Source organism: Piliocolobus tephrosceles, unplaced genomic scaffold (genome assembly GCF_002776525.5).
Source record: "Piliocolobus tephrosceles isolate RC106 unplaced genomic scaffold, ASM277652v3 unscaffolded_21448, whole genome shotgun sequence".
Taxonomy (NCBI): domain Eukaryota; kingdom Metazoa; phylum Chordata; class Mammalia; order Primates; family Cercopithecidae; genus Piliocolobus; species Piliocolobus tephrosceles.
Genome location: NW_022303697.1, coordinates 1 through 12,643, shown reverse-complemented (window position 1 = coordinate 12,643; position 12,643 = coordinate 1). Strand labels below are relative to the sequence as shown.

At 58.8% G+C, this 12,643-nt stretch overlaps 1 long non-coding RNA gene across 1 annotated transcript; it reads left to right on the top strand.

Moving 5' to 3' along the window:
- Positions 1 to 9,444: 9,444 nt before the first annotated feature.
- LOC111520513 lies at positions 9,445 to 12,572 on the top strand. The gene is made up of 3 exons (XR_002724694.3): positions 9,445 to 10,544; positions 11,305 to 11,576; positions 12,372 to 12,572. It is a non-coding gene; the product is annotated as an uncharacterized LOC111520513 (long non-coding RNA).
- Positions 12,573 to 12,643: the final 71 nt, after the last annotated feature.

The following is a 12,643-nucleotide window of genomic DNA, read 5'->3' as shown; positions in this document are numbered from 1 at the left end:
CTTGAACTCCTGGCCTCAAGGGATCCTCCCACCTCAGCCTCCCAAAGTACTAGGATTATAGGTGTGAGCCACAGTACTTAGCCAATTAAAAATTAATTTTAAAAAGGAGGATGTGATGAGGGAGTTAGAGGGTGTGCCAGCCACTTGTTCCACAGCAGCAGGTCAGGAGACGTTGGGGACATTTAGAGGAGCTGAGGAGGTGGCCAGCCCTGTGCTCAGGAGGGCAGGGGAGGGAGAGAGTAAGAGGGAGTTTGGGCTGGGGCAGAACACACCTGGGTCCTGAGAGAGGATAGGAAGGCAGGGACATGGCCCCTCCAGGCCTGACTCTGCCAGCAACCAGCTCCCTGTCAGCAGACTCCAGGCCCCTATCCTTCAGATCATCCTTCCTTATCATATATCCAAAACTCTGAATGTGGCCAGGTGCAGTGGCTCACGCCTGTAATCCCAGAACTTTGAGAGGCTGAGGCAGGAGGACAGCTTGAGAACAGGAGTTTGAGACCAGCCTAGGCAACATGGTGAAACCGCATCTCTACTAAAAATACAAAAATTAGCCGGGTGTGGTGGCACACGCCTGTGGTCCCAGCTACTCAGGAGGCTGAGGCATGAGAATCACTTGAGCCTGGAAGGCGGAAGTTGTAGTGAGTGGAGATCGCGCCACTGCGCTCCAGCCTGGGCAACACAGGGAGACTGTCTCAAAAAACAAAAACCGGAATGTGTTTATCGTAAAGGTCAGAAAACGTGATTAACAGCTGCTCGAAGCCCCTGTCTGCCCTGAACCCAACATTTTCACAGAAAAAAAGAGCTGCAGGCTCAGACAGAGGAAGGACAGACACCAGGGAGGCTTCCTTCCAGTTTGCTCCACCTCAGGGAGCCGAAGGCTGGTGGCAGTTTGGGGGCAGGTGTGAGCACCTGTATCATCAGGAAAGAAGGAGCACGGTGGGGACGCAGGTCAGACCTCTCATAGGTCTTGGCTCTGCCCAGGAGACACGTGTCCAACTGAGAAGTGAGGAACTGGGTCCTGCAGCTGCAAACAGAGGTGCGGCTCAGCATCTAATGGCCACGGAGACCCTTGGCATCTCCCAGCTGGTGGCCCATGAGGAGCTTCTATCCCAAGAGACTGTCCCTCAAGGAGCAAGTGGGACCAGGCACCCACAGGACAGAGCTGGGAGTGAGGCCTGCCCTGTGGTCTGGCTACAGGGAGGAAGGGCAGATTGGAGGGGGCAGGAGAGCAGGTCAGGAATTGGCCAACTCTGGAGAGAGTGACCAAGGGGAAGTCTGCACCCAGGGCAGGGCTGGCCAGGGGCGAGGCGGGACATTGGACCAGTATTTTCAGAGCTGGTGAGGCTTAAAGAGCATGTCTACAGCCTCTTATTGCAGAGGGAGGATGCCGAGGCCCCAGACCCTCCAGGCCACCTCTTCACAGACACAGCGGGTGCCAGGGAAGCTCCTGCCCAGAGCCTCGAGGCATTGCTCCCAATCTCTCTCTCTCTCTCTCTTTTTTTTTTTTTTTTTAAGAAGGGGTCTCGGCCGGGCGCGGTGGCTCAAGCCTGTAATCCCAGCACTTTGGGAGGCCGAGACGGGCGGATCACGAGGTCAGGAGATTGAGACTATCCTGGCTAACACAGTGAAATCCCGTCTCTACTAAAAAAATACAAAAAACTAGCCGGGCGAGGTGGCAGGTGCCTGTAGTCCCAGCTACTCAGGAGGCTGAGGCAGGAGAATGGCGGGAACCCGGGAGGCGGAGCTTGCAGTGAGCTGAGATCCGGCCACTGCACTCCAGCCTGGGTGATCTCAAAAAAAAAAAAAAAAAAAAAAAAAAAAATGAAGGGGTCTCGCTCTGTCACCCAGGCTGGAGTGCGATGGCGCAGTCTCGGCTCACTGCAACCTCTGCCTGCCCAGTTCAAGTGATTCTCCTGCCTCAGACTCCCGAGTAGCTGGAATTACAGATGCATGCCACCATGCCCAAATAATTTTTTGTATGTTTAGTAGAGATGAGGTTTCACCATGTTGGCCAGGCTGGTCTTAAACTCCTGACCTCAGGTGATCCACCCACCTCGGCCTCTCACAGTTCTGGGATTACAGGTGCGAGCCGCCGTGCCTGGCCCCTCTGTCTCTTTTGACTCCCTTCTTTCTCACTCACCTCCCATCTTTCCCCTTCACTGACTTCAGGGAGTTACAAACGATTCTTGCCATGAGCTGGGCTGGTTTTGTCTCCCTGCTTCTCTTTGTACTAAACATTAGATACCAAGGAAATGCGGATTGGCCTTTTGGATGATTCGTGAGCAGGAGTCAGAAAAAGGCACCTGGTCGGCCTCGAGCAGCAGGGTATAGTAGTGCCCGCTCCCAGGGTCACACCTCACAGCCACGCCTCCCTCCTGCCCAGCTGGGTGCCCTTATCAGCCCTCCTTCTTCTTCTTTCTCTCTCTCTCTCTTTCTTTCTTTCTTTCCAGAAGGAGTTTCTCCTCTTGCTGCCCAGGCTGGGGTACAATGGCACAATCTCAGCTCACTGCAGCCTCCCCCTCCCCGGGTCAAGCAATTCTCCTGCCTCAGGCTCCCAAGCAGCTGGGATCACAGGAATGTGTCACCACACCTGGCTAATTTTGTACTTTTAGCAGAGAGGGAGGTTTCACCATGTTGGCCAGGCTAGTCTCGAACTCTTCACCTCAGTTTATCCACCAGCCTCAGCCTCTCAAAGTGCTGGGATTACAGGCGTGAGCCACCCTATCAGCCTCACTTCTACCCTCACTTCTACAGGGAGGAATGGAGGCTCAGAGAGGGCAAGTGTTCCACCCAGCATCACACAGCGCGCTGGGTGAGAGCCCGGTCATGAGCCTGGGCCTGACTGCAGGCTCCTGTTGGGAGCTCACGGAGGTCGGGGGTCTGTCCAGAACTGAGAGGCCAGGGGACCACAGTGGCCTCCGACCCCTGGAGGGCCCTGGAGGCTGCTGCTGGCTCCCGCCGGGGGCAGATGGAGGTCACTGTCACCCAGGCTGCCTCTCATGGTGCCAGGAGCCCAGCATGGCGGGAGCCACCAGCCAATTTGTCTTTCCCTGGGCAGGAAACTCAGAAATGTGGCTACCACATTCAGGCTGCCTGGCTTGCGGTGAGCACTCATTTCTTATCAGGCAAGCGGCCAAGCACCTTTCCTGAAATATTGAGGCCTCAGAACAAGACCCAGGGGAGGTGCCAGCACTGTCATCTCCACCCAGATAAGGAAACCCAGGTCCTGAGAGGTTACACAGCTCGGACAAGACCACACAGCTGGAGGAGGTCAGACTCTGGGTTGCAGAAGGAAAATTTGAGCAGAGACCACAAAAGAGTGAGGAGCGGAGTGCCCGGATGCCCAGACGGCCTCCCCCTCCCAGCTCAGCACCAGGAACCCAGCCCGTGGGGAGGGACCGTCAGGGAAAGGCTGTCAGGAAGGGCAGGAGGCAGCCCTGGAGAGGACAGAGCTGCCCTCAGAGGCCAGAGGGGAGTCCCCTCCGCTGAGAGCCTCCCAGGATCCCTGGGGGTGTCCGGGAGGAGGCGGAGGGAGGAAGCTCAGATGGACAGGACTCCCAGATAGGGTGGGGAGGTGTGGTCGGTGACACACACGGTCCCCTCCTGGCAGGTGCTGAAGTCACCTGGAGCCTCCGAGCCCCTGGGGCCTGAGGGGCGGGTCAGGTCGGGCACCCGTGGGTGGGCGGAGTTCTGCGCTCCGAGCCAAGGCGGGCACTGGGCAGAGAACAAGTCAGCTCGGGAGGGGGACCGCGGGGACCCGTCCCGGGGCGGAAGAAAAGGTGGGAGGGAGTGCGGCTCGTGGGCTGAGGCGGCGATGGGAGGAAGGTGGGGCCCTTCGTCCAGTCCTCCCTAACCCCAGCGAAAAACGAAGCGGGTTCTGCGGCCTCGGGGCAGAGCAGAGCGTTTCGAGAAGGGCAGGCCCCGCTTCCTCGCGCCTGGGGTCGCCCGGCAGCTCCCCTGCGTCCAGAATCCCCCCACCCCAGGCCTGCGCCCGCCCCTTCGCCTGAGCTCTGCGCGGGACGGGCCCGGAGGCCGGGGTGGGCGCTACCTTCGAAGGCGGTGGGTCGGCCCCGCGGGAGGCGACGGGGGTGGGAGGGGGGACCCCTCTAGTCTCGGGAGGGTTTGGGAATCGCAGTCGCCCCTCCCCCATCCAGGCCCCGCGGCGCAAAGGGCAGTGGCTTTTCTGGACAGAGCAGGTGGCCCGGGCGTCGCGAAGGGTGGTCCCCCAGGCCTCAGCGGTGTGGGGGGAGGGCGCGGTCCCCCTCACTCCGGGCTCGTCGGGGCCTGGCCCGCCCCCCTCCCTCAGCGCCCCCTCCAGCCCCTGCGCTCCACTGGCGCGTGGAGCGCCGGGCCCCCGGCTGCGGCTTTGGCAGAGGGTCCCACCCTCTCCCCGCCTCCCCGCGAAGGCTCTGGCGGACCCAGATCTCGGGTCGCCGGACGCCCCAGGGACTCCGCCCGCACATCGCGAGCGCGCCCACCCGGTCACGAGCCCACGCCCGGGTCTCGGAGCCACCCTGCGGCAGTCCCGCCCTGCGTGGCACGCGGGTCCCCCAGGGGCGAGGCGCCCCCGCTCGACGTCCCGGTCCCGAGCGCTCCCCGGCGCGGAGCCTCGCAGCCCAGCGCCCCACCAGCCCCGCGGGCGCCGCAGACCCCAGCTTCGGGCGGGTCCGGTCCAGGCTTGCAATACGCAGGGTGGGAGAAGGGAAAGCGGCGACCACAGCCGGCCCCTGCCCCAGGCGAGTCCAGGCGAGGCCTCTGCTCAGACCCCGCCGCCCTAGAAAGCCCGCGGCCCGGGAGCCTACCCGAAATGGTGCTGGCCATGGTGCTGGCGGCGGTTGGGCCTGCAGAGGCTGGAGAGGCGCGAGTGGCGGCCGGAGCTGCAGACGGCTAGTGCTGCAGTGCCGGGGAGGGGAGGGGAGGGAGCGAGGGCGGGCGGGAGGCGGGCGCGGCGGGAGAGAGAGAGGGAGAGGGAGCGGGAGGGGGGGAGGGGGGAGAGAGTGGGGGGAGGGAGGGGGGGGGGGGGGGGGGGGGGGGGGGCGGGAGGAGGGAGGGAGGAAGAGAGAAAGGAGCAAGCACCTGGTTGCGGGAGGGGCCGCGGCCCTCAGAGGGAGAGGGCGGAGTGGGGGGCGAACTGCAGCAAGACCCCCACCCTCTAACCGCTCCCAGCGGTACAGCTGCTTCCCCAACTTGGCTTTGTGAGGCCTGAGGGTGGGGTGGGGTGGGGATGAGCTCCCATTCCCCAGGGCAGGCGGGGCAGGGGCAAGGCAGGAGGGGCAGTTCCCACCCATGGGGTGGGGCTGCAGAGCCCTTCGCGGAGGCTGCTGTAAGCTGGGCTGGTGCCAACAGGGTCCAGGTCTGTGCCTGCCATCAGAGAGGATGGCCACAGGGGTGGGCGCTGGCCTGGAGGCCTCCAAGGGGCATCTCCTGTGAGTCCAGGGGATGGGCAGGATCTGAGCAGAGAAGAGTGAAAGTGGAGGGGTGAGGCCAGAACAAAGGCTTTGTGGTGAAACAGAGGTGGGTTCCGGCCTCAGCTCTGACGTTCACTCGCTGTGTGGCCCAGGCCAAGGGCAAGCGTCTGACCTCACTGGACCTTTGTTTCTCAGGGTAAGATGAGACAATGAGGCCCCTAGAGGATGGTTGGAGGGGTGCCAGGGTTGTGTGCACTTAGTGAGTGGGGGGCAACCTATCCTGCCTCCCCCTCTCCCCGTCACTCCCAAAGGGAAAGCCTGGCAGACAAATGGAGCGCCATTCCCATTGCAGGGATGGAGCCACCGAGGCAGGGAGCAGTGCTTTGCCCTACAGGCAACTAAGTCATAGGGCCAGGAGCAAAACCCTGAAAACCTCAGGAGACTGGCAGAGCCATGAGGCTGGCTCAGCAACACAAAAGCCGGGGGCAAGCCTCAGCCTAGCAGTGTGCTGGGAGTACCCAAGGCCAGTCACATCCTAGGGTGGCCTGGAGAGTCCTGACCCCTGGTGTGCAAGCCAGCATCATCCCTGGGACTCTGAGTCTGGTGGAGGTGATGCCCAGGAGGGTGACACTGTGTGGCTCAGAGGTACACTTAAGACAGGATCATCAGGCAGGCCCTGACCTCATCACAGGAGCCCTTCAAAAGCAGTTTCCTTTGCCTGGTTGAAGAAATTGGAGGGATCAAAGCAAAGAAGGTTCTCTGTTGTTGAGACGAGGGGACACGTGGCAAGGATCTGAGAACTGCTCCCAGCCAACAGCCAGCAAGACGACAAGACCTTAACCGCAAGGAAGTGAGTTCTGCCAACAAGAAGAGAATGGGCTTGGAGGCAGGTTTGACCCCAGAGCCTCCACACAAGAACTCAGCCCAGCTGCCCACTTGGTTTCAGCCTTGGGATACTAAGAGTTAGGAGGTAATAAGTGAGGGTTGTTTTAAGCTGTTGGGTTTGTGGTGATGTGCTATGAAGCCATATCGAACTAATATACTCACAGAGGGCTGGCCCCTGGGCTATTCCTAGGAACCCACCTAGGAAGGAGGAGGAAGGGCGGAGAGGCACACAGAGCTGCCCACCACAGCAGCCACGTCCTCCCTGTTGGCCACCACAGTGGCAGTTGGGGATGGTCAGCATCCTTCAGGCAGACTCCAGCCTTGGGTGCTGGAACTCAGGTGCTAAGGATCAAGAGTAGCCCTCTCTGGGACCTCCAGAGTCTTCTCATGTGGGTGGGGCAGGACCCACTCAGTCAGGCTCAGAGCACTGCAATGCCTCACTCTTTGTGACTCTGACCAGGCCCTCTCTGAGCCTCTGTGTCCTCATCTGGAGCACAGGGACCAGGTGTGTGGAAGCCTGTGGCATAGCGCCAGGAACACAGTAGATGTGTGCAGTGTGCACTAGCAGGCACACACAACAGGGGTACTGACGGTCAGCACCTTAGCAGGCACATGCAACAGAGGTACTGACTGTTAGCTGTACTGTCAGCGTGCTACCAGGCATACACAATAGCTGTACTGACAGCATGCTAGCAGGCGCATGCCATAGGTGTACTGACTCTCAGTGCACTGGCAGGCACACGCAATAGGAGTACTGACAGCATGCTAGCAGGCACACAATAGGTGTACTGTTAGTGCATTAACAAACACACACAATAGCTGTACTGACTGTTTGCCCCAATATAGTGCCAGGTCTAGGAGCAAATTTTGACTTCTCACCAAGATCAAATGCAGAAAGTGCATGAGCATTTCAAAGATGTTTTTCACATGCACACCAGTGCTAGTTAAAAAAAATGTTTTGGGCCGGGCGCGGTGGCTCAAGCCTGTAATCCCAGCACTTTGCGAGGCTGAGATGGGTGGATCACGAGGTCAGGAGATCGAGACCATCCTGGCTAACATGGTGAAACCCTGTCTCTACTAAAAATAAAAAAATTAGCCAGGCGTGGTGGCGGGCGCCTGTAGTCCCAGCTACTTGGGAGGCTGAGGCAGGAGAATGGCGTAAACCCGGGAGGCAGAGCTTGCCGTAAGCAGAGATCACGCCACTGTACTCCAGCCTGGGCGACAGAGCGAGACTCCGTCTCAAAAAAAAAAAAAAAAAATGTTTTGACTGGGTGCAGTGGCTCACATCTGTAATCCCAACACTTGGGAGGCCAAGGTGGGCAGATCACCTGTGGTCAGGAGTTTGAGACCAGCCTGGCCAACATGGTAAAACCCCATCCTAAAAATACAAAAATTAGCCAGGTGTGGTGGCAGGTGCCTGTAATCTCAGCTACTTAGGAGGTTGAAGCAGGAGAATCACTGGAACCTGGGACAGGGAGGTTGCAGTGAGCAGAGATCACACCACTGCACTCCAGCCTGGGTGACAACAGCAAGACTCCGTCTCAAAAAAGTGTGACTTTTATCAGACCTTTGCACTCTTGAAATTAACCCTGGCTTGGCTGGGTGTGGTGGCTCATGCCTGTAATCTTAACACTTTGGGAGGCTGAGGCAGGCGGATCACAAGGTCAGGAGTTCAAGACCAGCCTGACCAACATGGTGAAACGCCATCTCTACTAAAAATACAAAACTTAGCCGGGTGTGGTGGCTGGCACCTGTAATCCCAGTTACTCAGGAGGCTGAGGAAGCAGAATCGCTTGAACCTGGGAGGTGGAGGTTGCAGGGAGCCGAGATCGCACCACTGCACTCCAGCCTGGGTGACAGAGCAAGACTCTATCTCAAAAAAAAAAAAAGAAAAGAAAAGAAAAGAAAATTAACCCTGGGTCCTAGGAGGAGCCCTATACCTCAGCAGAACACTCAGTCATTCAACAGACATCTGTCAAGCACCTGCTGTATGCTGGAGCTTTGGCTACATTAGCAATTAGAGGAGGAGGGCAAGGGTACAGGAGTTCCTGACTGCCCAAGGCCAGAATGCTCCTCTAGCAGCTGGCAAGGAGCAGATGACTCAGACTTCAGTTCAGTCCACAGGACAGCCTTTTCTGGTCACTGCTCTCAGGAGATGGAGTGTGTGGCAGCAAAAGGTAAAACTCCTGGCTCCTAGGCAGGCTCTGGACAATCTGCTCAACACCCTGTGCCTCATTTTTTCACACAGAAAGTGTGGACAATGAGAGGACTTAGCTGGCTCACACCTGTAATCCCAGCACTGTAGGAGGCTGAGGTGGGTGCATCACCCGAGGTCAGGAGCTCGAGACCAGCCTGGCCAACATGGTGAAACCCCGTCTCTACTAAAAATACAAAAATTAGCCAGGCATGGTGGCAGGTGCCTGTAATTCCAGCTACTCGAGAGGCTGAGGCAGGAGAATTGCTTCTACCCCGGAGGCAGAGGTTGTAGTGAGCCAAGATTGTGTCACTGCACTCCAGCCTGAGGGACAAGAGCAAAACTTAGTCTCAAAAAAAAAAAAAAAGAAAAAAAGAAAAAGAGAGGACTTATTCCAGAGGTCGTCCAAAGAAGTGTGTCAAGCATTTGTCGGATCTCACACTGCTATTAAGATACTACCTGAGGCCGGGTGTGGTGGCTCACGCCTGTAATCCCAGCACTTTGGAGGCCAAGGCAGACGGATCACCTGAGGTCAGGAGTTCGAGACTTCCCCGGCAAACATGGTCAGACTCCATCGCTACTAAAAATATAAAAAATTAGCCAGGCTTAGTGGCGCGCACCTGCAATCCCAGCTACTTGGGAGGCTGAGGCAGGAGAATTGCTTGAACCCAGGAGGTGGAGGTTGCAGTGAGCCAAGATTGTGCCATTGCACTCCAGCCTGGCCAAAAAGAGCCAAAACTCTGTCTAAAAAAAAAAAAAAAAAAAAAAAAAAAATCATGGCAGAAGGTGAAGTCTATGTCAGTCCCAGTTCCCAGGTCTTACATGGCAGCAGGAGACAGCCAGAGCGAGAAGGGGAAACTGCCACTTTTAAACCATCCGGTCTCCTGAGCACTCACTATTATGGGAACAGCCTGGAGGAAACTGACCCCATGATCCAATCACCTCCCTCCAGGTCCCTCCCTCCCTCCACACGTGGGGATTACAATTCGAGGTGAGACTTGGATGGGACACAGAGCCATACCAGCACGTATGGGGGGCACTAAAACTTGTGCTTGGTGCCCATTCATCCCACAAGCCTGTGTGGCTGGTCTCCTCGTCTTCAACTCCCTGCCGGGTCTCAGACAGGCAGCCCGCGGTTCCTTCACCCGAACAGGCACACGGGGCTGGGTGCCAGTGAGTGCTGGGGCTTCTCCGAGCACTAGCTCACACCCACGAGCATGGGCACGCAGGGCATCGCCTGTGCCGTCCGTGGACATGAAACACAACCGTGCCGGCCGTGCGCCGTCACGCAGCGCCAACTTCCTCCTGGGGCCTTCTGAGGCACGGGGGCTGGGGCCCCCTGAGACAAGCATCCCTCACGCTGGGCTGACCCCACAGAACTGTGCGGTCCTTGCTCTTGGGGTCCGCCCCGCTGCCAGCCAGTGCCGCGTGCTGGGGACTCAGGGAGGCCCGCCGGGACCAGTGCGGGGACAGTGACCCGAGCAGAAGCTGGACAGAGCAGGAGAGGAAGGAGAGGAGGCGGTCAGGGCTCTCAGGAACCGGGTCCTGGGCAAGGGGCAGCCATTTTCAAATTTTCCGGAAAGCTGTCAGCTCACACTTGAGCGGTAAAAAGATGCCTCTGGGGACGAGGCCCGTGCAGCTCTCCGGGCAATGGTGGTGGCTCGGCCTAGAGAGGCGGCAGTGGAACGGAGACCCTGGTGGGGGATGACATCAAGGAAGGAGACGGGCAGGAACCCAGATTTCTGCCTGTGGGCCACGGAAGTGAGGTTCACTGGGCAGGGCAGCCGCACACAGAACGCGGAAACGGCCCCGTAGGCCTGGAGGAGCCGAAGAGCAGGCGGACCCCCTCCGCGGAGGAACAGTTTCCGCCGGGAGCACAAAGCAGCGGACCGGAAGTGGGGGCGGAAGTGCAGTGGGATCAGTGGCGACTGCGCGCCTCTGCCCGCGAAGTCTGAACTGGCTCATAGCTGGGGACGCCGTGGCGGCGCTCGACTGGAGTCGGTTGAGTTCCTGAGGGCCCCAGGTTCTGGAAGGTTCGCCCCGGAGACAAATGAGCAGTGAGTCGCAGTGATTCTACAAGTGGTTTATTCGAGCGGCTCGTGGGCGCCTTGCGGTTTTCGAAACTACAGCTCCCGGCAGGCCCCGTGCCGCCCTCGGGGCCGCGGGTCGGCGGATTGGCCGCGCTGCACTTCGGGACCTGTAGTTTCCTGCGCTCGTGGGCGCTGGCGCCACAGCGTTGGCTGAGCCCAGGGCCGGGGCTGGAGGGAAGGGCCGATATTCAGTGTGTCCGCGTCTGGTCTGTTAGTCCCAGTACCCAAGCGGGACTGAGGCTTAGAGAAGTTGAGTGACTTGCTGAGGGCTGCACGGATTGGCATCCCGGGATACTCTTTCGCTACTTTGGCTGCATCTGGTTGCCCACCCGGGCGGGATGGGGAATGGCCTCCAGCCAGCCAGGAGGGCAGAGGGCTGGAGAGGCAGGACCGGAGGTTCAGACCCTTCGCTCTGACGTTGTGCCTGGTCAGGCCGGGAGAGGTGCCGCTTGCCTCTCCAGCCCTCAAACGCTCTTGTGGAAGTCACGGAATTCTGCGGGCGGAACTTGCAGCGCTGTGGGCGTCTCTTCCAGAGAAGGAAGGAGTTGTGGGGCGGGAGGATAAGGCAAGGCCCAGCCACTTCGCATCTTTGCCCTGCCAGCTCCTTGAGATGGCATATGCCAGGGTTGCCCTCCGACCCTCTCCACAGGAGGGACTCATAGAAACGCCTGGGAAAGTGGCCCGGTACCCACAAAGGCTGTCTACAGAGTCTTACTGTCTTTCCCAGGTCTGTGCCGTAGGGATTCTCCAAGAGAACCGCGTTGTGTCCCAGTGCACCTGCTCGCATCACTTACCAGGAGTGCCTGAGATCCTAAGATGTTCGGAGTGGTTTTTCCGCACAGACCCGAATAGCCTGCCACTCAGCCACCCTCTGTGCCCTCCTGAGAACAGGCTGATATGCCCAAGATAGTCCTGAATGGTGTGACCATAGACTTCCCTTTCCAGCCCTACAAATGCCAACAGGAGTACATGACCAAGGTCCTGGAATGTCTGCAGCAGGTAGAGCACAGGCCCGGAGGAAAGGACTGTGGGCAGGTGGAGCTTCAGCCAGGGCCGGGTGTGCTTCCCTCTCCCGACCCATTCCAGCCAGGCCCCTCCAGAGGCAGCCTCTGTCATCAAAAGGGCTGGTGTTCCAGGTGGGGTCAGAGAGAGGATTGACAAGTAAAAACATCGTCCTTGAGAATGACGGACTTAGTGCCTTGGGGGCCTCTCTGAGGAGCGGCTGGTATTCACGGGTCAGGAGGAAGCATTTCCATCAGAGGGGCCGCCGGTGGCCAGCCTCACTTTGAAGGTCTTTGAACCTTGGGGGTGCAGGGAGGTGGCAGCGGCACAGGTTGCCTTCTCCTGGGTTCCTTGAGGTGCCCTCTTGTACCCGGCTCACACCCCTCCCCTCCCTGAGTTTCCTGCTCAGGTTCCCATCTGAGAGCTCGTCTGTAGGACATCAGATAGGACAGCATAAATGTTTGGATCTAGGAATGCAGAACAGTTTCCTATTTTGAGACTTGACGCCTCATTAGTCATCTTACTATCGAGGCTGAAAAATACTGTCGCATTTCGGGTAACGTTCTGCAAATGGTTTGCTGATGGCAGCTGGAGTTGCTTCACGCCCTTTAGGGCAAGAGTGGAAAGTGTCTTGCGGACTTATCCATGGTCCCGTGGGGCTCTCGCCACCTGACCGCGGCCTCTGCATCTGCGAAGAGCTGCCCGCTGGCTGCTGAGGCTTGTCTCAGGGTGGCTTGTGTGGCCTCGCCTCTTCCTGGCTTCCCCGTAACCCTTGCTCCCAACTCTGTTCAGAAAGTGAATGGCATTCTGGAGAGCCCCACGGGCACAGGGAAGACGCTGTGTCTGCTGTGTACCACACTGGCCTGGCGAGAACACCTCCGAGACACCATCTCTGCCCGCAAGATTGCCGAGAGGGTTCAAGGGGAGCTTTTCCCGAATCAGGCCTTGTCGTCCTGGGGCAGCGCTGCTGCTGCTGCTGAAGATCCTATAGGTGACCCTAGTTCCTGGGCCTCTCCTGGCCTCCTGTGGGGATGGTTGGCAAGGGATGGCGCTGAGGGTAGGGT